The sequence below is a fragment of the Anolis carolinensis genome, unplaced genomic scaffold, assembly GCF_035594765.1.
Source record: "Anolis carolinensis isolate JA03-04 unplaced genomic scaffold, rAnoCar3.1.pri scaffold_12, whole genome shotgun sequence".
NCBI classification, from domain to species: Eukaryota; Metazoa; Chordata; class Lepidosauria; order Squamata; family Dactyloidae; genus Anolis; species Anolis carolinensis.
In genome coordinates this window covers 3,932,608-3,958,172 of record NW_026943823.1, presented here as the reverse complement: position 1 = coordinate 3,958,172, position 25,565 = coordinate 3,932,608, and the positions used below count along the sequence as shown (strand labels likewise).

The 25,565-nt window shown below is 41.0% G+C and overlaps 1 protein-coding gene across 1 annotated transcript in view; it reads left to right on the top strand.

The window, feature by feature from the left end:
• LOC134294068 (uncharacterized) overlaps positions 1-25,565 on the top strand; it is a 76,226-nt gene that overhangs the window by 5,586 nt on the left and 45,075 nt on the right. The window contains exon 3 of the mRNA XM_062963894.1: positions 22,981-23,072. The gene's annotated coding sequence lies outside the window, so the exon portion shown is untranslated. The remainder of the gene's footprint in view (positions 1-22,980; positions 23,073-25,565) is intronic.

Here is a 25,565-nt window from a genome sequence, read left to right as displayed (position 1 = left end):
AGTAGTTCCTGTGCATGACATACCGTATATACTCGCAGATAAGCCGAGTTTTTTATGAGCTAAAAAAGCCTCCCCCGGCTTATAATCGGGTCAAGGTCAAGGCCGGCAACGGAGCCTGCAGACTATTGCTTGCAATATGTGATCTATTTGTCTCTTCTCCTCCCTTATCAGTGTGTTTTCTTTTGCAAAGCCTCAGCTTTAAAGTCGGGTCAAGGTCAAGTCGGGCAGCGGAGCCTGGATATATTTCTCTCCTCCCTTATCAGTGTGTTTGTTTTTCCAAAGCCTAGGGAATGTTTTGAAAAGCAAAATAAGCCCTTGCAAGTCAGGAAGAGGAATATATATATATATATATATATATATATATACACCCCCATTAATCTTATGAAAGCATTTTCCCCTGAAATATTTGTTAACCTCTGATACAGATATGTAGGCACTTCGCCTTGCAAGCTTTTGCAATCCCTATGTACCTAAACATTTGTATCTCTCTCTATATATTAATTTTATATATGAATTTCCCCTCATATGTTTGCAAGTCTTTGCAAATCCTATATACATATAGATATCTAGAGATTCCCATAAACCTGTATATCTGTATCTACGTGTATACATTATTTTTAGATATGAATTTTCACCTCACATGGAGAGGATTTGCCAGTGTTTCAGGGGAAAATGCGTATGTGAAATTAGTATATATAATTATAGATCTATATCTAGCTCTGCATTGTTTATATAGGCATTGAATGTTGCCTGTTACTATGTTGGAAGCTGGCCTGAATCCCCATGGGGAGATAGGGCGGAATACAAATGAAATTTTGTTGTTGTTGCTGTTGTTTTTGTTGTTGTTGTTGAGTTAATACCATATTGTTTTCGTTGACCCTACTTTTCCACTTACAGAGCTAGTTTACTCGGTTGTTATGGTAAATATTCAAAAATATTTAACTTGCTGGTGCCTCAATCAATGTAATTTTACTGGTATCTATTTTTATTTTAAAATTTACCAGTAGCTGCTGCATTTCCCACCCTTGGCTTATACTTGAGTCAATATATTTTCCCAGTTTTTTAGGGTAAAATTAGGTGCCTCGGCTTATATTCGGGTCGGCTTATACTCGGGTATATAGGGTAATTTTTTTTGTGTGCAGAAAAAAGCTACTGTATATACTCGAATATAAGCCGACCCAAATATAATCAGAGGCATCTAATTTTACCACAAAAAACTGGGAAATCATTGACTCCAGTATAAGCCGAGGATGGTAAATTTCAGAAATAAAAATAGATACCAAAAAATTACAGTAATTGAGGGATCCGTAGGTTCAATGTTTTGGAATATTTACATCAAGCTCTAATTTAAGATAAGACTGTCCAACTCTGATTAAATCCTTATTCTCATCTTCTTCAATGTAAATGTGCTTATGTATCCTTTTAATAATAATAGAGTAAAATAATACATGTAATAATAATAATAATATCAGAGTGAAATAATAAATGTATTAATAATAATAATAAAAATAGAGTAAAATAAATGTAATAGTAGCAACAATAATAGAGTACAATAATAAATGTAATAATAATAGAGTAAAATAATAAATGTAATAATACCAATAATAATAGAGAAAAATAATAAATGTACCATATATTCTCGAGTATAAGCTGACCCAAGTATAAGCCAACCAGGACCCTCACCCGAGTATAAGCCGAGGGGGGCTTTTTTAGTCCTAAAAAAAGGGCTGAAAAACTAGGCTTATACTTGAGTATATACAGTCTCTTCTAAACAGAAAGTATGGGGGATTTATTTTGAGCAATATCTGCAAGTGGAAAATATACTAGGACTTTTTGCACAGCCTGAGTGAGAAGAAGAGTTCTCTTTTCCTCTCACTAAAAAACCTGTGATGAACATGAAGAGCTGTTTTAAAAAGTATCCTTGATTGAACGCAAGCCAACATGTCCAGGTAGCCCTCAGATTTATGTATTAATTAAATAACACATGGTGCTAGGGGACGCATTAGTGTCATGGGCAGCAGCCAGCGCTCATCATTTCTTGATATCTGCTTCTCTGCTCCGAGGAAGGTCTTTTGTAGGGAACAGACACCTTCCAGCACCGCTCCCTTCCCCAAGCCACAATGGGAAACAGTTGACATATTCAGTATATGGGGAGGATTTCATTTCCCTGTGACATGAATAGGAGAATTTAGCCAAACACATTTTCCAAAGCCTGCCAATATCCACTCTACCCTTGCCTTACACTGTATGTCTATCTCTCATATCTGTTCAACATTCAATATAAGCTTCTTTGCAATTTACACGGAATCCAATGTTTGGAATTTGTTTGGAGCACATATACAACTGCTACAGGGGGGAAATCCAACCCCAAATAGGGAAACAAGTTGTCCAGGAACACCTGGCCACTCTAAACGAATTCAAGTCCCCAGGGACAGATGAGCTACATCCAAGAGTATTGAAGGAACTAGCGGAAGTTATTTCAGAACCACTGGCAATCATCTTCGAGAGTTCTTGGAGAACGGGAGAAGTCCCAGCAGATTGGAGGAGGGCGAATGTGGTCCCTATCTTCAAGAAGGGAAAAAAGAACGACCCAAACAATTACCGTCCGGTCAGCCTCACATTGATACCAGGCAAGATTCTGGAAAAGATCATCAAGAAAGTGGTCTGCGAACACTTAGAAACAAATGCGGTCATTTCTAATAGTCAACACGGATTTACCAAAAACAAGTCATGCCAGACTAATCTGATCTCTTTTTTCGACAGAGTTACAAGTTGGGTCGATACAGGGAATGCCGTGGATGTAGCGTGTCTGGATTTCAGTAAGGCCTTCGACAAAGTCCCCCACGACCTTCTGGCAAACAAACTAGTAAAATGTGGGTTAGACAAAACTACGGTTAGGTGGATCTGTAATTGGCTAAGCGAACGAACCCAAAGGGTGCTCACCAATGCGTCGTCTTCATCATGGAAAGAAGTGACAAGTGGAGTGCCACAAGCAGGGCTCCGTCCTGGGCCCGGTTCTGTTCAACATCTTTATTAACGACTTAGACGAAGGGTTAGAAGGCACGATCATCAAGTTTGCAGACGACACCAAACTGGGAGGGAGAGCCAACACTCCAGAAGACAGGAGCAGAATTCAAAACGATCTTGACAGACTAGAGAGATGGGCCGAAACTAACAAAATGAAGTTCAACAGGGACAAATGCAAGATACTTCACTTCGGCAGAAAAAATGGAAATCAAAGATACAGAATGGGGGATGATGCCTGGCTTGACAGCAGTGAGTGCGAAAAAGACCTTGGAGTCCTCGTGGGGAACAAGTTAAACATGAGCCAACAATGTGATGCGGCTGCTAAAAAAGCCAACGGGATTCTGGCCTGCATCAATAGGGGAAGAGCGTCTAGATCCAGGGAAGTCCTGCTCCCCCTTATTCTATTCTGCCTTGGTCAGACCACACCTGGAATCACACTGCGTCCAATTCTGGGCACCACAGTTGAAGGGAGATGTTGACAAGCTGGAAAGCGTCCAGAGGAGGGCGACTAAAATGATTAAGGGTCTGGAGAACAAGCCCTATGAGGAGCGGCTTAAAGAGCTGGGCATGTTTAGCCTGCAGAAGAGAAGGCTGAGAGGAGACATGATAGCCATGTACAAATTCGTGAAGGGAAGTCATAGGGAAGAGGGAGCAAGCTTGTTTTCTGCTGCCCTGCAGACTAGGACACGGAACAATGGCTTCAAACTACAGGAAAGGAGATTCCACCTGAACATCAGGAAGAACTTCCTTATTGTGAGAATAGCTGTTCGGCAGTGGAACTCTCTCCCCGGAGTGTGGTGGAGGCTCCTTCTTTGGAGGCTTTTAAGCAGAGGCTGGATGGCCATCTGTCGGGGGTGCTTTGAATGTGATTTCCTGCTTCTTAGCAGGGGGTTGGACTGGATGGCCCATGAGGTCTCTTCCAACTCTACGATTCTATGATTCTATGATTCCAAACAGGACTAATTGAGGGCCAGGAAGCCCTTTCCTCAGCCAGAAAGCAAGCGACAACAGATCTCCTTTTCACTCCCCTGTGGACTCAGTCCCCAAATCCTCACCCTTCGCCTTCAGTGAAACCAGGACGGAGGGCCTGGCAGAACTGCAGAGGAAGTGACTGAAGCCCTTTCTCTGAGCACTAAAGCCTTGCCTTCCTCTTCGCTCTCTGTTGTCTTTCTCTGACTTCAGAGTTGTGAGTTGCCAGCCTGACGACAGGAGCAGAATCCAGATCTGTCCTTGCTTTAGAAAAGACGGACAGCCACATCTACAAAGTACAAGTATGCAATCAAACAAAATGTGTAGCCGGACAGGTTGCTTCTTTCATCCCATTGTTCTGGAATTCTTTCGGCCATCGGATGGTTTCGGTTCTTTGTTAACTCTGAAATGATTCCCACGGAAGCAATTCTTTGTGTTTTTTTTGCTTGTGACATTGAGAGAGGAAACAGTGCCGTTTTATTAAAGCTTGCAATTACCTGGTTTGGAATTTAAGAGTTGTAAAGAAGCGTTGTGGATAAATAGGATTTTCACACCATCATTTCTCGTCCTTGGACAAGCATTCCATTCTTGATCTCCCCATGATCCACTTTATGTCCTGGTGCAGTTTGGGGCAGGATGGACCACGGATGATGGGATTTGCAGTACTGTCAATAGCTTCAGCTCCCACAGACTACTGCAATGCCCAACAATGACGGAACTGGACCAAGCTTGGCAGACAGAACCCCCATGACTCACTTTACGTCCTGGTGCAATTTGGGGTAGGATGGACCACGGATGATGGGATTTGCAGTACTGTCAATAGCTTCAGCTCCCACAGACCACTGCGATGCCCACCAATGACGGAACTGGACTAAGCTTGGCAGACAGAACCCCCATGACCCACTTTACGTCCTGGTGCGGTTTGGGGCAGGATGGACCACGGATGATGGGATTTGCAGTACTGTCAATTGTTTCAGCTCCCACAGACCAATGCGACGCCCACCAATGACGGAACTGGACCAAACTTGGCAGACAGAACCCCCATGACTAACTTTACATCTTGGTGCAGTTTGGGGCAGAATGGACCACGGATGATGGGATTTGCAGTACTGTCAATTGCTTCAGCTCCCACAGAGCACTGCGACGCCCACCAATGACGGAACTGGACCAAACTTGGCAGACAGAACCCCCATGATTAACTTTACATCTTGGTGCAGTTTGGGGGAGGATGTACCACGGATGATGGGATTTGCAGTATCTTCACTCACTTCCTGAGACCACTGCAACTGTCATGAATGACAGAGCTGGACTAAACTTGACACACATATCCCAAATGACACACAAATGAGGAGCCCCCAGTGGTTAAACCTCTGAGCTGCTGAACTTGCTGACCAAAAGGTTTGCAGTTCGAATCTGGGGAGCAGGAAGAGCTCCCGCTGTTAGCCCCAGCTTCTGCCAATCTAGCAGTTCGAAAACAGGCAAATGCGAGTAGATCAATAGGTACCACTCCGGCAGGAAGTTAACCACTCCATGCAGTTATGCCAGTGGCCATATGACCTTGGAGGTGTCTACGGACAACACTGGCTCTTCATCATAGAAATGGAGATAAGCATGCAAATGTGAGTAGATCAATAGATACTGCTTCTGCAGGGAGGTAATGGTGGTGCAGTGGGTTAAACCCTTGTGCTGGCAGGACTGATGACTTGAAGGTTTTGTTGCTGACCTGAAGGTTGCTGGTTCGAATCCAAACCAGGGAGAGCACAGATGAGCTCCCTCTTTCAGCTCCAGCTCCATGCGGGGACATGAGAGAAGCCTCCCACAAGGATGGTAAAAATATCAAAACATTGCGATGTCCCCTGGGCAACATCCTTGCAGACTTGCAGTTTTTCAAGTCACTCCTGACATGAAAAAAAAATCCTATAAAATCCTGGGGTTTTTCATTTGATGAGGTATTGCGTGACTCTCAACCTTTGGTCCTTCAGGTATTTTGGACTTCAGTTCAACATAAAGAAGGAAACCCTGAAAATGAACTCAATCTGGCTACCAGTATTTAAAAAAATTATAAAATCAGGACAGTAAATAAAAAACAAGACTCAGAAAACAGGAGAATTCCATACAGGAAACAATCAGGGACAGCTAACACCTCCCAACAAAAGATTACCACAGGAAGGAAGCAGCTAGGCTTTGAAACTGCAAGGCCACTCAATGCTAATCAAGGTGGCGAATTGCAACATACAGCAGACAAGAGTTCTTTCTCCCACCCTGAACATTCCACGGATATATAAACACTGCTTGCCTAGTTTCCAAGACCTCACAACCTCTGAGGTTGCTTGCCATAGATGTGGGCAAAATGTCAGGAGAGAATGCTTCTGTAACATGGCCATATATCCTGGAAAACTCACAGCAATCCAGTGATTCCAGCCATGAAAGCCTTCGACAACACGATAAGACTTGTACAGTAGAGTCTCACTTATCCAACACTCGCTTATCCAACGTTCTGGATTATCCAACGCATTTTTGTAGTCAATGTTTTCAATATATCGTGATATTTTGGTGCTAAATTCGTAAATACAGTAATTACTACATAGCATTACTGTGTATTGAACTACTTTTTCAGCCAAATTTGTTGTCTAACATGATGTTTTGGTGCTTCATTTGTAAAATCATAACCTAATTTGATGTTTAATAGGCGTTTCCTTAATGCCTCCTTATTATCCAACATATTCGCTTATCCAACATTCTGCCGGCCCGTTTATGTTGGATAAGTGAGACTCTACTGTATTTGGCATTGTTTTATGCAAGCATGTTACAAGAGTCAGAGCCCTATCAGACCTTATTGGCCCAAATACAAAGCTCTCCATCAATGTACATGGTGTGTGTACATTAGGTGAGCAACCATGTTGGAATATAGTTTAAAGAGAACTCTATTGGATCTGTGCACATTGGCAGCTGAATCTGGACTCGTTCCAAAGCAGCTCATCTTTTATTCAAAGCAGGAGGGGGAGAAAATAAGAAAGATTTGATTTGGCATAGTCGCTCATCTGGAGAGCAATGAAAGTAAAAAAAAAGAAAGAAAGAAAGAAAGAAGATAAACTAAAATAAAAAACACAACAATGAAAAGCCTGTCAAAACAACAACCAACCCTAAAGAAAAATGGCATAAAAGTGACAAAGGCAAAAAAAATTTTTTTTTTTTAAATGTTGGGAAAGTGAGCACAATGGGGGGAAGGAACACAGAAGAAATCATGGGGAGACAGCAAATAAAGCAGAACGATCTTGTAAATTGATTTTTTAAAACCGAAGGAATGCGCACTTTGGTGTCTCTTCTCTTTCCCAACCGTTGTATTGAAAAGATGGAATTGTAAGCCATCTGAAGTCTGTACATTTAAAAAGTTGCTTGTTCTAGGCACACAGATGAAGGGCAAAAATGGACAAATCCAGATTGTTTCCTTCCTATAATGTCTTCATTCTAATATATATACAGTAGAGTCTCACTTATCCAAGTCTCGCTTATCCAAGTTTCTGGATTATCCAAGCCATTTTGTAGTCAATGTTTTCAGTATATCGTGATATTTTGGTGCTAAATTCTTAAATAAAGTACAGTAGAGTCTCACTTATCCAAGCCTCGCTTATCCAAGCCTCTGGATTATCCAGGCCATTTTTGTAGTCAACGTTTTCAATATATCGTGATATTTTGGTGCTAAATTCGTAAATACAGTAATTACAACATAACATTACTGTGTATTGAACTACTTTTTCTGTCAAATTTGTTGTATAACATGATGTATTGGTGCTTAATTTGTCAAATCATAACCTAATTTGATGTTTAATAGGCTTTTCCTTAATCCCTCCTTATTATCCAAGATATTCGCTTATCTAAGCTTCTGCTGGCCCGCTTAGCTTGGATAAATGAGACTCTACTATATATATATATATATCTATATATATAAAAGAGTGATGGCATCATGGCAGCGGACAAAACAACAAAAGTAAACACCCCACAACCTCGAAACTTGACAGCACAACCCCTCATCCATGCCTCTAAGTTGATACAACAAAAAGAAAAGAAAAATAAAGTCCTAATTAGAGGGAGAGGAATAATTGTTTTTATCCAATTGCTGCCAGTTAGAAGGCTAAGCTCTGTTCACTTGGTCCCCTAGCAACCCACTCAGCCCAGGGGACCCTTTACCTTAACTACCACCAATTCCTCAATACTTTATTTCCCATACCCCCATACTTGGCCACAGCAACGCGTGGCGTGGCACAGCTAATGTATGTGTGTATGTGTGTATATATATATATATATATATATATATATATATATATATAAGCTGTGCCTGGCCACGCATTGCTGTGGCGTAGTCTGGTGGTTAGGATCCCTCTGGTTAGGAAGCAGCCTGGCCTTGAAGCTGCAAGGCTGTTCTACCATGGCAACATTTTTTAAAAGTGCATAGCTATGAGGTCCTCTGGGTAATGTAGTTGTTTCAGTGGTAAGCAATTGGGAGATTTCTATTATTTGGACTTTATTTTTCTATGTTTTTTAATTGAAAAACATAGATTGGATGACTATGTCTTTCGTGGCCAAATTTGGTGTGATTTGGTTCAGTGCTTTTGTTGTTTACTCCATAGTAAAAACACACATTGTATTATATATATATTGGAGCCCCAGGTGGCACAGAAGGTTAAACCCTTGTGCCAGCCAGACTGCTGACTTGAAGGTTGGGTTGCTGACTTGAAGGTTGCCATTTTGAATCCAACCCGGGGAAAGCGTGGATGAGCTCCCTCTGTCAGCTCCAGCTCCATGTGAGGACATGAGAGAAGCCTCCCACAAAGATGGTAAAAACATCAAAAACATCCAGCCATCCCCTGGCAACATCCTTGTAGACAGCCAGTTCTCATACACCAGAAGCAACTTGCAGTTTCTCAAGTCATGAAAAAAAATCATATACAGTAGAGCCTCACTTATCCAATATAAATGGGCCGGCAGAAGCTTGGATAAGCAAATATCTTGGATAATAACGAGGGATTAAGGAAAGGCCTATTAAACATCAAATTAGGTTATGATTTTACAAACTAAGCACCAAAACATGTTATACAACAAATTTGACAGAAAAAGTAGTTCAATACACAGTAATGCTATGCAGTAATGACTGTATTTACGAATTTAGCACCAAAATATCACGATGTATTGAAAACATTGACTACAAAAATGCATTGGATAATCCAGAATGTTGGATAAGCGAGTGTTGGATAAGTGAGACTCTACTGTATATGTTTTATTGTGTTCTGGTATCAACCTATATTCTACGGACAAGAACACTTTTCAAAAATCCTCTAATGTAAGTTTTTTTCATGCAGAGTGCCCTAATGTTATATTTCTGTGTGCCTTTTTTTAAAAAACCTACATAACAAGTTTCAAAAATACATAGAAACTGAAGATGTGATCAAAGCAGTGATCTACGGACTGAACCCACAAAAACTTCAATTTCTGAAATGCTTATTGCCATAATAATTCAGCAGAGTTATTAATTATTATTATTTTTTTACACATCTAAGTGCAGCTCATTAATCTGTTTCATAATGGCCGTGAAAGTATTGCAAATGAGGTGGAGATGAATAGGTGGGCCAACAAAAGACTGCTTTTCCTGGAATGTGTTATTACCAAGCAAGCAATTTATGTGAAACAGCCCATTTGTGACAGGAAGTGCAAAAGACCGGGCCAGCATGGATAATGCTGAGGATTATCAGAAATAATATAAAAATGCAGAGAGAACCAGAAGTCTCTCACTCCACAATTTAAGACCTGTTCACGAATGTGATTGAACATCTCACTCATCAGGAAGAAAACATGAAGGCAAACTCATGGTTATCCTGAATTGTGTGGTACACATGAATCAGGGGTCCCCAAACTTTTTAAACAGGGGGCCAGTTTACGATCCTTCGGACAGTTGGAGGGCCGGACTATAGTTGGCCACTGAGCAATAATAATAATAATAATAATAATAATAATAATAATAATAATAATAAACAACAACAACAACAACAACAATAATAAAGAGGCTTGGAAGAGACCCTTTCAGCCATTGAGTCCAATCCCCTTCTGCTTTTGTGCATCTAAACCACAAGCAAAGCACTCCTGACAGCTGGCCACCCGGCATCAATGATAATAATAATAATAATAATAATAATAATAATAATAATAATAATAATAAGAAGAAGAAGAAGAAGAAGAAGAAGAAGAAGAAGAAGAAGAAGCCCAGGAGCAAGCCATCAGAACAAATGCAATTAAGGCCAAGATCGAAAAATCAGCTGATGACCCAAAATGCAGACTGTGCAAGGAAGCTGACGAAACCATGGATCATATCCTCAGCTGCTGTAAGAAAATTGCACAGACAGACTACAAACAGAGGCACAACTGTGTGGCCCAAATGATCCATTGGAAATTATGCCTCAAGTACCACCTGCCAGCAGCAAAGAACTGGTGGGATCACAAACCAGCAAAGATCGTGGAAAATGAACACGCAAAGATACTGTGGGACTTCCGAATCCAGACTGACAAAGTTCTGGAACACAACACACCAGACATCATAGTTGTGGAAAAGAACAAGGTTTGGATCATTGATGTTACCATCCCAGGTAACAGTCGCATTGATGAAAAACAACAGGAAAAACTCAGCCGCTATCAGGACCTCAAGATTGAACTTCAAAGACTCTGGCAGAAACCAGTGCAGGTGGTCCTGGTGGTGATGGGCACACTGGGTGCCGTGCCAAAAGATCTCAGCCGGCATTTGGAAACTATAGACATTGACAAAATTACGATCTGCCAACTGCAAAAGGCCACCCTGCTGGGATCTGCACACATCATCCGAAAATACATCACACAGTCCTAGACACTTGGGAAGTGTTCGACTTGTGATTTTGTGATACGAAATCCAGCATATCTATCTTGTTTGCTGTGTCATACAACGTTGTTGTGTCAATAATAATAATAATAATAATAATAATAATAATAATAATAATAATACAGTAGAGTCTCACTGATCCAACATAAACGGGCCGGCAGAATGTTGGATAAGCGAATACATTGGATAATAAGGAGAGATTAAGAAAAAGCCTATTAAACATCAAAATAGGTAATGATTTTACAAATTAAGCACTAAAACATCATGTTATAAAACAAATTTGACAGAAAAATTAGTTCAATACTCAGTAATACTATGTAGTAATTACTGTATTTATGAATTTAGCACCAAAATATCACGATTTATTGAAAACATTGACTACAAAAATGTGTTGGATAATTCAGAACGTTGGATAAGTGAGATTCTACTGTAATAACAAAGAGGGTTGGAAGAGACCCCATGGGCCATTTAGCCCAATCCCCTTCTGTTTGAAATCTTAGCAACCACTGGGGAACCTACCACATCTAGAATGGTCTAACATGGGTACGCATAACTTGGAATTGTATGCATGGGGGCCCTGCTATATTCAATTCCCAATTGGAGGAAAAGGAAGAGAAGGGGATGTCTTTCCATGGGTCAAGATGTTGCATTGTGCATACCTAGAGTATAAAGCTGATCCCGGCGTAATTCAGCTGATCCCAGCGGTTCCAAGGCTTAAATATATACAACTATATACAACTACAAAGTCCATCGCTCATAGGACCCATGCTTTCCCAAGCAAAGCAAAGCATGTCCTCTCTCTTTGCCGATCATCTGCAAAGCACAACTCCCACATTCCATAGCAGAATGACGAACATCCTGTCCCCACTTCTGAGACTGGAAGGCTTGACCTATTGGCTAGGCAGGCTATCAGTCAAGTTGGCCTGCCATTAACTGCTGGAAAGCATGCCGGAATACACAGTTGAAAAACCCAACTGAAGAACTTGGAATTGTATGCATGGGGGCCCTGCCATATTCAATTCCCAACTGGAGGAAAAGGAAGGGAAGGGGATGTCTTTCCATGGGTCAAGATGTTGCATAGTGCATACCTAGAGTATAAAGCTGATCTCAGCGTAATTCAGCTGATCCCAGCGGTTCCAAGGCTTTAATATATACAACTGTATACAACTACAAAGTCCATCGCTCATAGGACTCATGCTTTCCTAAGCAAAGCAAAGCATGTCCTCTCTCTTTGCCGATCATCTGCGAAGCACTTCTTCCGGAAACTCCCACATTCCATAGCAGAATGACAAATGCCCTGTCCGCACTTCTGAGACTGGAAGGCTTGACCTATTGGCTAGGCAGGCTATCGGTCAAGTTGGCCTGCCATTAACCCGTGTGCTGCTGGAAAGCATGTCGGAATACACAGTTGAAAAACCCAACAGCAAAAACACTTGATTCAACATTTCACACTTACACCAAAATACACCAACAAATCTCTCCTTCCCCACTGCACTTCTTGAGACAGATGGAAGAGAAGCAGCAACCCAAGAAGAGCAGGAAGGACTTGTTCCTCAGTCCCGTCTCCACAGGTTTTCCCTGACCATAGAAGCACCCCCATCCAAAGCCTGGCAGCTTCTCGGAGTGGCGAGAGGTGTAAAGTTCTGTGCCAAAACTACTATCCTTCACATGCATAATGCAGGTTCTTGGCTCATCTTGAGGGAAGAGGAGGGAGGTCAACCACAGCAGTGTTGTTTTCAGAAGGAAGCTTGCTTTGGCCACATTTGCAATGCTCCCCCTCCTTATTTCATCAACCATGTGACGGAGCCATTGGGCATTTTCTAGATGACTCCAAGAGAAGATAAGTTCTTTCGTCAGATAATTCTCTGGTTTGCAAGAAATGATAAGCTTAGTCAGGTATCATATAAATCTAACTTGACAATGAGCAGAGGCTATGAAATTCACATAGCGACAAGCCTGCTTAAATAAAATTAGACATGAAAAATGCCGGGTTTTGTTAGGTCCACTAAACTGTTGTAAATGCGGTATGTTAGTGGCATATTTCCAATTCAGGTACAGTAGAGGCTCACTTATCCAACATAAATGGGCCGGCAGAACGTTGGATAAGTGAATATGTTGGATAACAAGGAAAGATTAAGGAGAAGCCTATTAAACACCAAATTAGGTTATGATTTTACAAATTAAGCACCAAAACATCATGTTAGACAACAAATTTGACAGAAAAAGTAGTTCAACGTGCAGTAATGCTATGTAGTAATTACTTAGCACCAAAATATCACGATGTATTGAAAACATTGACTACAAAAATGCGTTGGATAATCCAGAACGTTGCATAAGCGAATGTTGGATAAGTGAGACTCTACTGTATAATGGTACCAAAATGGGGTAACAGGGGATAATATCATCTCAGTGTTACAATGTGTGCAAAGTTTCAAGTTACAAGATACAAATGAAGATTTAGGAAGGAAGAGTTATTAAAAGTATCAGTTTTCAACACATGGTTACATATCCATTCTCAGTAACCACTGAGTTGCCTGATGCCTTCAATATATTTAATTATTGTAATTCCTTCAGATACATTTTTTAAATTGTTGTTGCATCAGAACATGCAAAGCCTAAATACACCAAGTGAATTAGGTCCATCTGAATATATTGCGAAGTGTTGAATCAAAGGAGAAAAAAACTGATCCATGGCAAAATTATTTCCTTGAGATGAGACTGGCATAAAGTTGGTTGTCTTGAAGTCTGAAAAAAAAGGAATCATGAAAGAAGCAATAAAAAGGTGTTGGCACTGCTGGGGCACTTAGGACAACAAGGATTTCCCCAAAGAACGAGTGCAGGGAACTAACTATATCTGTAATCAATAAATAAGAAAAGTGAGAAGTCTTATAAATCAGTTTACAGAAACATTTATTTTTCACATTCTGGTTCTGTATGTACTTCATGACATTGGGAACTGGTAAGATAGTTTCCATCTCTTGTGTGTGTTGTTTATTTGTAAATTGGTCTGCAATTCAGCAGGGAGCTTTGTGACTACAATCCGACAACACAAGTAATGAAATTTGGGGAAACTAAGTGACATAGCTTGGGTTTCCATCTAGTCCATGGTGCACATCACAGGTTGAAGGGCTGAAATCTAATTAACAATTTTTTTGTTGTCGAAGGTTTTCATGGCCGGGATCACAGGGTTGCTCTATGTTTTCCGGGCTGTATGGCCATGTTCCAGAAGTATTCTCTCCTGACGTTTTGTCCACATCTATGGCAGGCATCCTCAGAGGTTGTGAGGTATGGAGAAAGGAGGAAACCATGAAAATGAACAAAATCTGGCTACCAGTATTAAAAAAAACCCTCAAAAATCAGAACAGTAAATAAGAAGCAACACTCTGAAAACAGAGGAGTTCCAGACATGAATCAATCAGGGGCAGCTAATGACTCCGAACATTGACTCCTTAAAGCTGCTAAATGGAGATCGGAGTACATTGATCAGATTGGGGTGCAGTGTAGGGGAGATGAGGATAGTTGATGCATACATCTATGGCTAAGCTACATTGGCAAATACCTGTATATTTGTATTTTATTTTAAGTGAACCAGATGTATGTTGTATTTTGTGTTTGTACTGTCTGTGCTTGATAAGGCCAACTGGCTAATCAATAAATTGTTGTTGTTGACTCTGAACAAAGGATGCCCCCAGGCAGGAAGAAGCCAGGAGATGAAGCTATTCAATGCTAATTAAGGTGATTAACTACAACATTCACACTGGCCTCCAACTGACAAGAGTTCTTCTCTCACTCTGGACTTTCCACAGATATATAAACCTTCCTTGCTTAGTTTCTCCATACCTCACAACCTCTGAGGATGCCTGCCATAGGTGTGGGAGAAACGTCAGGAGAGAATACTTCTAGAACATAGCCAGACAGCCCGGAAAACATGCAACAACCCTTCTTCCAAAACAATGTTAGTGATGACTGCATGGAGTGCCGTTACCTTCCCGATGGACCTATTGATCTACTCACATTTTCATGTTTTCGAACTGCTAGGTTGGCAGGAGCTGGGGCTAATAGCAGGAGCTCACCCCGCTCCCAGGATTCAAACCACCAATCATTCAGCAAGTTCAGCAGCTCAGCGGTTTAATATGCTGAACCATTGGGGGCTCCATTGGTACAAAGAGTTATTATTTATACCATCTGTGTGTGTTTACTAGGGTTGTCCAAAAAATTCTTTGATTCTTATATCGGAATTATTTCGGATTGTTCTCGCTTTTTGAATTGAGTTCCGAGACATTGTCCCTGGGTGCAACCAGCAATGTAATTTGAACCATCGTTGGCCCATTCTCTAAATGTGTCTTAATGTTTCGTTAAAGTCTACACAAGTAGAAGAGGGACTTTCACACTGATAAGAACCCAATTGAACAGGAAATAAGACTTTCAAACCAGGAACAGGTTTCTTCAAATATTGAAAAATAGTGTATTATAAAAAGTTATGAAAATTCGCCAAAAATCATAGGAGACAGGAAACGTTCTGCATTTTATTGAGCAAAGAGTGTTGAATGTGATCTCCTACTGTACCAAATTTGATGAGGATAGCTCATGAAATGAGGGCGGGAGAGCCCTGTAAAAGTCCCCCTCGGTTTCCTTTTTTTTTTTTTTGGTGATTGCGCATGCGCGTCTGCCATTTTAGAAACATTTAGAATCATTACGAATTTTCAGAAATATCCAAAAATTTTGGGTGAAAAATTCAGAAATACTTTCTATATCGAAGTGCCGGCACCCCCTACTTTAGAAACGAGAATTGAAACATTTTTTCCATCGATCGGACATGCCTAGTGTTTACTATATAAGTTTATGTTTGGTCATATGATCAGGTATTTCCTTCCTTTCTTGCTTTCTTTTGGGATACTGCAACACATGTGGAAATCCATATATTCGCTTAAATACCCTTTGCTATATCTTCATGCACATCTACAACCTATAGGGATTGTGAAATTAAATTATATTTAGGAAAATGTCAGACATCTAGAACCATGATAGAGAATGTTTTGGGACAATTCTGCAAAGGAGTCTTTTGTGCAAAGGGCTTGGAACAATCTCAGTTCTACATAAAGTCACCTTCCTTCCTATATTACTTTTTCTATTTTTTTTTCTGGATAGAAGAGAAATTCAAAATAACCATGCACCCCCTGCAGCAAGAGCTGGATAGAAATGCTATGGAAAAAAAAACAAACAAGCACATGTAACATAAATAGAAACAGATCAAACAATATGAATGTGTCCATTGTTATAATCGTGCAAATCCGATTAAGGAGAGAAATACTATATGATCGGGATGTTTATTGGTTGGGGTCCAGTCATGCAGGACAATCCCATTAGGTTGGCATCTCTCTAAATTGATTCCAAAACAGACGATCTTACACACGCGCGTGTGTGTGCAAACGCACCTTGACTCGCTTCAGCCTTTAATGGATCCGAGGCAAATTTCATGTTTGCTAAATGGAAAGCGATTTAATATGTTTGGTGCAAGGGTGTGCAGATTGATTTAGGAGGGCATTTCATCTTTGCTATTATGACTCTTGGCATGCCTCCTTTTCTCGACTATTCCAAAAAAGAGTTTAATTATACTGTGAAATATAGAAGGAATGCGGTTCCTCCAGGAGATGATTAAGCCCTCTTGCAATTAAAAGCAACCAGCCTCCGTTGTATTGCTATTATTTACAATTAGACACCAAAACAGAGTGATAAATGGAATTAGCGCAGAGAACATGCTGTATTTGCGGCACGGAGCTGTTTCTTGTCCCATGCAGACAATTCAGGGCAGGGTTAAGTGCTAGGCAAGGTAAGCTATAGAGTAGGGAGCGCCCCAACTATAATGAGGTTTTGCTATGTGTTTTTTTTTGGGGGGGGGGAGATACTGCTTAAATGCATCACATTAAATTTCAGTATAAAATAAACCACTTCGCTACTTGCTTCACTGAGGGGGTAATTTATGCCATCACATGCCCCTGCTCCCTAATGGATATAGGCCAAACAAGCAGGGAAGTCAAAGTCCGTATTATAGAACACAAAAGTAAGATCAGGAAACATTCTACTGATTCGATTTTTTATAAACATTTTGAAGATCTAAAACACAATCCTGAATCACTTCGGGTCCAGAATCTTTTTGGATTTTCACACTCCAAACGGAACATCCAAAGGGGTTGAACAATACCAACTCTTATGATTGTTTCTTGTAAAGATTGATAGTCTTCCTTTAAATGTGACTCTGGAGTAATAGCAATTACATTACTTTACAACCACCTCACCATTGTGCTTACCTAATAATAATAATAATAATAATAATAATAATAATAATAATAATAATAATAATACAACAAAACATTGCATGGAAAGTTCCGTGACAAAATTGAAGGAAAAGCTGACAAGGAGAAGACCTGGCTCTGGCTCACGAATGGGACCCTGAAGAAGGAAGGAGACAGAAGGCCTGATCCTTGCAGCCCAGGAGCAAGCCATCAGGACAAAGGCAATTCAGGCCAAGATCGAAAAATCAGCTGATGACCCAAAATGCAGACTGTGCAAGGAAACTGATGAAACCATTGATCATCTCCTCAGCTGCTGTAAGAAAATTGCACAGACAGACTACAAACAGAGGCACAACTATGTGGCCCAAATGATCCATTGGAACTTATGCCTCAAGTACCACCTCCCAGCAACAAAGAACTGGTGGGATCACAAACCTGCAAAAGTATTGGAAAATGAACACGCAAAGATACTGTGGGACTTCCGAATCCAGACTGACAAAGTTCTGGAACACAACACACCAGACATCACAGTTGTGGAAAAGAAAAAGGTTTGGATCATTGATGTTGCCATCCCAGGTGACAGTCGCATTGACGAAAAACAACAGGAAAAACTCAGCCGCTCTCAGGACCTCAAGACTGAACTTCAAAGACTCTGGCAGAAACCAGTGCAGGTGGTCCTGGTGGTGATGGGCACACTGGGTACCGTGCCAAAAGATCTCAGCTGGCATTTGGAAACAATAGACATTGACGAAGTTACGATCTGCCAACTGCAAAAGGCCACCCGACTGGGATCTGCGCACATCATCCGAAAATACATCCCACAGTCCTAGACAGTTGGAAATTGTTCGACTTGTGATTTTGTGATACGAAATCCAGCATGTCTATCTTGTTTGCTGTGTCATACAATAAAATAATAATAATAATAATAATAATAATAATAATAATAATAATAATAATAATAATAATACACAGTCCTAGACACTTGGGAAGTGTTCGACTTGTGATTTTGTGATACGAAATCCAGCATGTCTATCTTGTTTGCTGTGTCAGACTATGTCGTTGTGTCAATAATAATAATAATAAAACTTTATTTATATACTGCTCTATCTCCCTGAAGGGACTTGGGGTGGTTTCCAAAATAAATACAAAACAACATACAGTAAAAATACAGCATATAATACATCTGAGTTTCTCTAGGTTTCCAGATGGGATCTTTTTCCAGTACTACCCAGAGATATAAGAATTTGGCATTCTTTATACGTAAAGTTGTTTTATCTGAATAGTATTCCAGGGTATTGTATCTGCGTAGTACTACATTGTATTATAATATTACTCTAAAGACTGCAAAAGAGGGGTATTATTATACATTGCAGCCTGTTCCGAAATCCTTGAATGTTTAATGTTCAGTTTGGAAACATTTTATAACAATGATGACCTTACACAATGACATCTCCCATTTCCACCTCCCATTTAAATCCGGGACTACTGAATAATATTTCCACAAGTCTTTCTTCCTGTTGAAGGATTGAAAGTTAAGTAAAAGAGACTTGAGGAGCATGTTAAAAATCCTATCTGTCCTAATTATGTGAATGTTAGGTTACGGCGTGGAAGAGAAATGCCACGGAGTTAACAAAGTGTCATGATTGCTTGTGACTTCCGCATTTAACTATTATCATGAGATGGGGAAAAAAAAGAAAATGTCATGTGTGTTGCAATTTTGCTTAGAGTAAAATGTAAGCTGAGGCATTTTAGCATATAATTGGCAAAGCGGAAACACTTAAATGATTGTTATGGACTCTCTTCCTGTCAACATTTGATATTTCCAGGGGTTTTGCCTCGGGATCCAGGGCGGAACTTTGCCAATTGACTTCCTATGGCTCGTGGGCTTTGCAACCGACTTCAAAGTTTCCCCACAGTTCCCTGTGGACCCTCGCCTTCGAGTTTTGGCTTCTGACTCACATTGTGTCATGCCACGCTTTCATCTCTTCGGTTTAGATTAGGAATCGTGGAAAGGGAAGCAAATAGCAATTGAACTTACTTTGGGAGATGAACATTCATTCACCCCTTTGTTCTGGTTTGAGCCCTTTTTTATATTATTCCAGCATCAGGCAAGCAAAGATTATCTTAAAATATTCTTAGCATTCGTTTTATGGATTCATTAATTTATTGTATACGGTGTCTAGGAAATCTTTTTTAGAATGTACCTCTATCTAGTACAGTGGTTCCCAACATTTTTTTGGACCAGGGACCACGTTGACCAGGGACCACATTGACCAGGGACCACATTGACCAGAGACCACGTTGACCAGGGACCACATTAACCAGGGACCACATTGACCAGAGACCACGTTGAGCAGGTACCACTTTGACCAGGGATCATGTTGATCAGGAACCACGTTGACCAGGGACCACGTTGACCAGGGACCACGTTGAGCAGGGACCATGTTGAGCAGGGACCACGTTGACCAGGGACCACTTTGACCAGGGACCACGTTGAGCAGGGACTACATTAACCAGGGACCACATTGAAAAGGGACCACATTGACCAGGGACCATGTTTACCAGGGACCACATTGACCAGGGAACACATTGACCAGGGACCACGTTGACCAGGGACCACGTTGAGCAGGGACCACGTTAACCAGGAACCGTGTTGAAAAGGGACCACATTGACCAGGGACCATGTTTACCAGGGACCACGTTGAACAGGGACCACATTGAACAAGGGACCATGTTGACCAGGGACAACTCTCCAACATTAGTACCAAAAGGGTTACGAATAAGTTTTTGGTCAACTTTAGATTCAGTTTGGTCATTTGGGGTGCTGGTTCAGAAAACTGCATTGGATAGACCACATCAGCTCTAGTTTCTGATACAGAACATACACCATCCAGTAGTTGCCATCTGCTCACCCACAGAAAATGATATTTAATAATCTAAAGCTGATGTGGTAGTAGTAATCTGTAGTCAGCCTCTCCCCTCATGACATCCCCGTTTCCATGGCACTATACGAGGGTTTCACATGGTTTCACAGCAACGTTGTAGTAATGGTGAGGCCACGGACCATATTTTAATTCTTGTGGACCACTGGTGGTCCACAGACCACAGATTGGGAATCAGTGATCTAATATGTCCCTCTGATCAATGGCTAAGGCATGTCTGTCACGTAGGTGTCACAAATGCTACCGAAAGAGAATTGACATCACTATGATTTGCTTGGTAACACTCCATCACTTATCATCACCATGAAGCTTGTCAGAGGGACTTCAGTGTTTCTAAGGCTCAATGCTGTAGCTCAAGAACATAAGAATGGGAAAGAGAGCGAGAAACAGCCTACCCTCCAAGAGAAAAACTGAGATATGAGTGGCCAAGAGTGGGGTCAAGACAAGAAAAGTTATCAATATGGAAGATCACACAATCTGTCCAAGACTTGAAAATCCTTTCTGAAGAATGCTGTATACATGGTTCCTTGTTTCTCCTTATGGTGCGAGTGTTCACAAATCCAGTCTGGTACACTTGGTGAAGTAAGTGATAGGATGATAACAAAATAAGCTACAGGTATGGCTGGTGATGATACAAATTGCTATAGTGTTTTTCACTATTGCATTATGTATCTACTAGTAAAAAAATAGAAGCAACCTCAATTACCTTTCTTTGGAACAGCATTAACCCCCCGCCTCTGGTGAGCATCTGGCTTTAGCAAAAAGAGAGCAAACAAGCTCTGCTCCAGCGTTCAGCTGCACAATTTCTAGCCTGGCCAACTGAAGGAACTGCTGTGTCTTTAAAATTAGTGTCACCTTATTTGCCTTTTCAGGTTCATTTATGTCACCTGCCACCGGAGCCTGGGTGCAATTTCTTTTTAATCATTTCTTCATTCGCCCTGTGAAAAGTCCCAGCCTTAGCCAGCTCAGGAGTGATGCAGACGAGGGGAAAAAAGCCCACCTGTACTTAATTTGGTTGCCTTTCATCAGAAACTTCACTCCGCTACAGAGTCACTTTATTAGGCCACAGATGTTGATGCCGCTCCTGACATTCGGCTGTCAGAAGCAGCACTCCCTAACCACCTGTTATTTACATGCAAAACATGCCTCCCCGTCGAGCTCGAGACTCAAACTGTAAACACATTTTGGGGAGAAAATAACTGTCTTTGTCTTCGAGAGACAAGACTCATTTGTCTGCCCGCTCGCTTGCTTCCTTGCATAGGAAATGCAGAAATGAGAGCAAGAGGATCCACAAGAGATGAGGTCTTCCTCCCAGAGCATGTGACGCAAAGTTAGGTTTTGTGACTTTACGAAGGCAAATGACTTTGAAACATCAGAATGACATACTCCACAACAGTGGTTTCTGGGTCTGAAGATGTTGGACTGCACCTCCTACAATTCCTAAATACAGTGTTCCCTCACTTATTGCAAGGGTTACGTTCCAGGACCACCAGCAATAAGTGAAAATCCGTGAAGTAGGGACACTATATTTATTTTAATATTTATACATTATTTTAGTCGTTATACACTATTTTAAGTCTTTATCAACTAATTGTGTGTTGATAAATCACCTCCTTCTCCTCCCGTTGCCACTTGGGCTCCTTTTCTCTCCCTTCGGCTTCTCCTTCTTCCCTTCCTTAGGCTGTAAATTGTATTTCATAATGATTTATAATAGTATTTTAGAGTTTATTGAAAAACCGCGAAATAGCAAATCCGCGAAAAGCGAACCGCGAAGTAGTGAGGGAACAAGGTCCAAAGTCACTAAGAAGTCTTGGATATCAAGGAAGGAAGAAGACGAAGCTAAAAGCAATCTGGATTCAGGAACAAGACAAGGACATGAATTTACTCCAGATTAAATTGGGAGCCGCGGTTCGGCTAGGCCACCAGGAACAGCAGACTTGGCTTGGTGAAATCAGGGAACTGGAAATGGTGAAGTATTCTCTGAAGTTGCTACGTTGACACCACGAATTGTTCACAGTGTAAGACACTTTTATGGAACTTAGATCTAATCACAGTGAAGGGAAACTAACTCCCCAAAGGTTCCCAAGGAAATCTCCTATCCATTATCCCCTCTAGATGCCAAACGTTGACTCCTTCGGAGCCCTTGTTTTTCTGATCTCTGGCGATGCAGAAACTCCCTTCTGTTAAAGGATACATTCCCTGGGAAACTGGCTTTTGATATGAAACATATGCCATCCAGTAGTCGCCATCTGCTCGCCCATAGAAAACCATATTTAATCATCTAGATCTGATGCGCTCTATCCAATGCAATGGTCAGCTCTGTGGAAAGGAGCGAAAATAAAATAAATTAAATAAATAAATAAAAAGGAAGGTTTGCAGACCGGATTTTTGTTCTCGCGGCCCACAGGTTGGGAACCACTGCACTTAATGCCAGAGGAAGTGGATGAATGATACTGAAGAGGAAATGAGCCACCAAGAAAACTCAATTGAATTTACTATCATCAGAAGGTATCTTCTGATGGCGTGTTCTACTTCTTCTCTCGCTGTTGCCTGTGCAAATGTTAATTCTTTTGTACTTCTGAATTCCCTTTCTATCTGTGAAACACACTATTTGATTTAAGTCTGTACCACCACTTATTATCCTGCATCACTTAAGGTGCATCTGCAAGAGCTGACAGTATGACAGCACTTCTTTTTCTCTGTAAATTAAGAGAAGACAAATGAGCCTCAGCCTAGGGAAGCAGAAATGAATAAAGCAGGGAGCAACTGCCTTGAAATGTTGAAAGAGGCCAGAGTAGCATAAATCAGGTTTGTGGGTTTTTTTAATTTCTTTTTTTTTGTCTTGCAGTCAAGCTTTGCTTAAACCTTTTGAATCTGCTCATCATTGTGTTCTGAAGATAATGGTTTTTTTCTGGCCATTTTGGTTCGCTGTCTTTACCGGTAAGCAAAACACAATTATACATCTTCAGTTGTGTTGAACATGTACTATCATTACTCCTTCTGATAATTTAATAGCTAGGAGAACACATATGATCAGGATTGGAAAACCAAGTGCATAAGATATAACGCCCATAGAGAATCATGGAACCATCCAGATGGTTTGGGCTCTGATTTCCAGCAGTTGTAAGCAACATAGTCAATGCTGGGATGGTTTTCTAATACCATCTGGAAGCCAGCAGTACTGTTCAGGATTTGCAGATTGTGTAGAAATTAGACTATGCTGTTCAAAAACTCCTTCCCCACAAAACAATGCCACTTGCGTCCTCAACGCAGCGTTTTGGCGACAATGCGCAGCTGCGGAAGGGGTGACCGACTGGTTGAGGACGCAAGCGGCAGAATTTTGTGAGGAAGGAGTTGCCAAGCTCATTCATCGCTATGGTAAGTGCCTAGATTTGAATGGTGACTATGTTGAGAAGTGGTATTTGGGTGTGGCAAAACGCTGTGTTGCCGGCCGGTTGAGGACGCAAGTGGCAGAGTTTGGTGGGGAAGGAATTGCCAAGCTCATTCCTCGCTATGATAAGTGCCTAGATTTGAATGGCGACTATGTTGAGAAGTGGTATTTGGGTGTGGTAAAACGCTATGTTGCCGGCCGGTTGAGGACGCAAGTGGCAGAGTTTGGTGGGGAAGGAGTTGCCAAGCTCATTCCTCGCTATGATAAGTGCCTAGATTTGAATGGCGACTATGTTGAGAAGTGGTATTTGGGTGTGGCAAAACACTGTGTTGCCGGCCGGTTGAGGACGCAAGTGGCAGAGTTTGGTGGGGAAGGAATTGCCAAGCTCATTCCTCGCTATGATAAGTGCCTAGATTTGAATGGAGACTATGTTGAGAAGTGATATTTGGGTGTGGCTTTCAACTGCATATGGTAAATGTTTCTACTATACTTTGTTCATTTTTAATTCCAAAACGTAATCTACTTTCTGGATAATCCTTGTATATAAAGGTTTTTTACTCAGCAAATGACATAAACATGTAAAAAGGTGGATAATTATTCATATGATTTATGGAAGAGATTATAGACAAAATCATTCCAGAGTGATTATCTTCATTCACGACATCTTTCAGCTGGATTTGCGACTGAGCAGTACATGTATTGTGGGAATAGAGCCAAAGCACAAGTGTAATTAAAGGGTATCAAAGAAGAGGCGGCAGAAGGAAAACCAAGCAGAACTTAGTCTTCTTAAAACATATACTCCTGCTAACAGAGCTAACAAAGTAATTTATCCCTACATAATCACTGTAATGGTCTCTTTGGAAGGATAAAATAACTGCTAAAGCCATAATTTGGAAGCAAAGAAACATAAATATTGCAACAGTTTTGAAGAAAAAGGAAGAAAAGGGGGAGTCGCCAATGGAACTGCCTTTTCCCTACAGTATGTATTGTGCATTTTTACCTGAATCATGGACCTTGCCAGTTCTGGAACGGCAATATCAATCGATCTATAACTTTTGTGATTGGTTGAGTAGCTTGCTTCCCACAGTTGATCAAGTAGGCTTCTGAAGGCTCTAGAGTTGCACACTATTGCTTAAAAAAATCATTATTTGAGTAAATTTATTTGAGTTATAACATCCATATAATATACATTCAGAGGCGCAATCCAAGTCTGTCAGTTCTTAAGTTCATAATCATTAATGCTGCATCTATCTCTCAAAAGCTTAGTCCCATAACCAAGTTTTCGGGTTTTTTTGTGGAAGGACAAGAGAGAGGGATCCTGCCTGATCTCATTAGGAATGGTGTTCCATAGACAGGGGCCACCACTGAAAAGGCCCTGTCTCTTGTCCCCACCTGTTAGGGATTCCTCTTCTTCAGAAGAGGAAGGGGAGCAGGAAAGTGTTCATGAATCTGAGGGTGAGTTGGAATCTGAGGAGGAGATTTTGCAAGTACCCACATTTCAGGAGAGGCAAAAGGAAACAGCAAAGACGTTGTTCAGCTAGAATAGCTGCCAGAAATGCAGCTGAATAATTGGGAACTGCCCTAGCAGCTGTGAGGGGACTCAGGGCTATAAAGCAGAAGCAGGTGCAGCCAGCTCTTGCTGGTAACAAAGTGACTCTAATGCCTAAGCCTTCGCTCTCCTTGTGCCTGCTCTGAGTCTGCATTTGGGAAGCTGCTCCTAAGGATTTCTTGCTGTTTCTTTGTCTCAAGTAAGACTGCTATTTGATTTGGGAATTTATCAGAGACTAAGAACTGTGTTTGCCCTTAGACTTCCTTGCTTCCTTTTACATTATTCCACTGAGTGTGCTGTACTTTATGTTTTGCTGAAGTAAAGCAGTTTTCATTTACTTATCACAGTGTTTTAAGGCTGTTCTTGATAGACAAAATAGGACAGTGGTCATAGGTATAGGAATTATGAGAAACTTTTAGGGTTGGAATAGGAATTCATCAGTTTCCTAACTGGGGTTGAGTTTTGTTGCACACCAAGGCTGCAGGAGCACTCT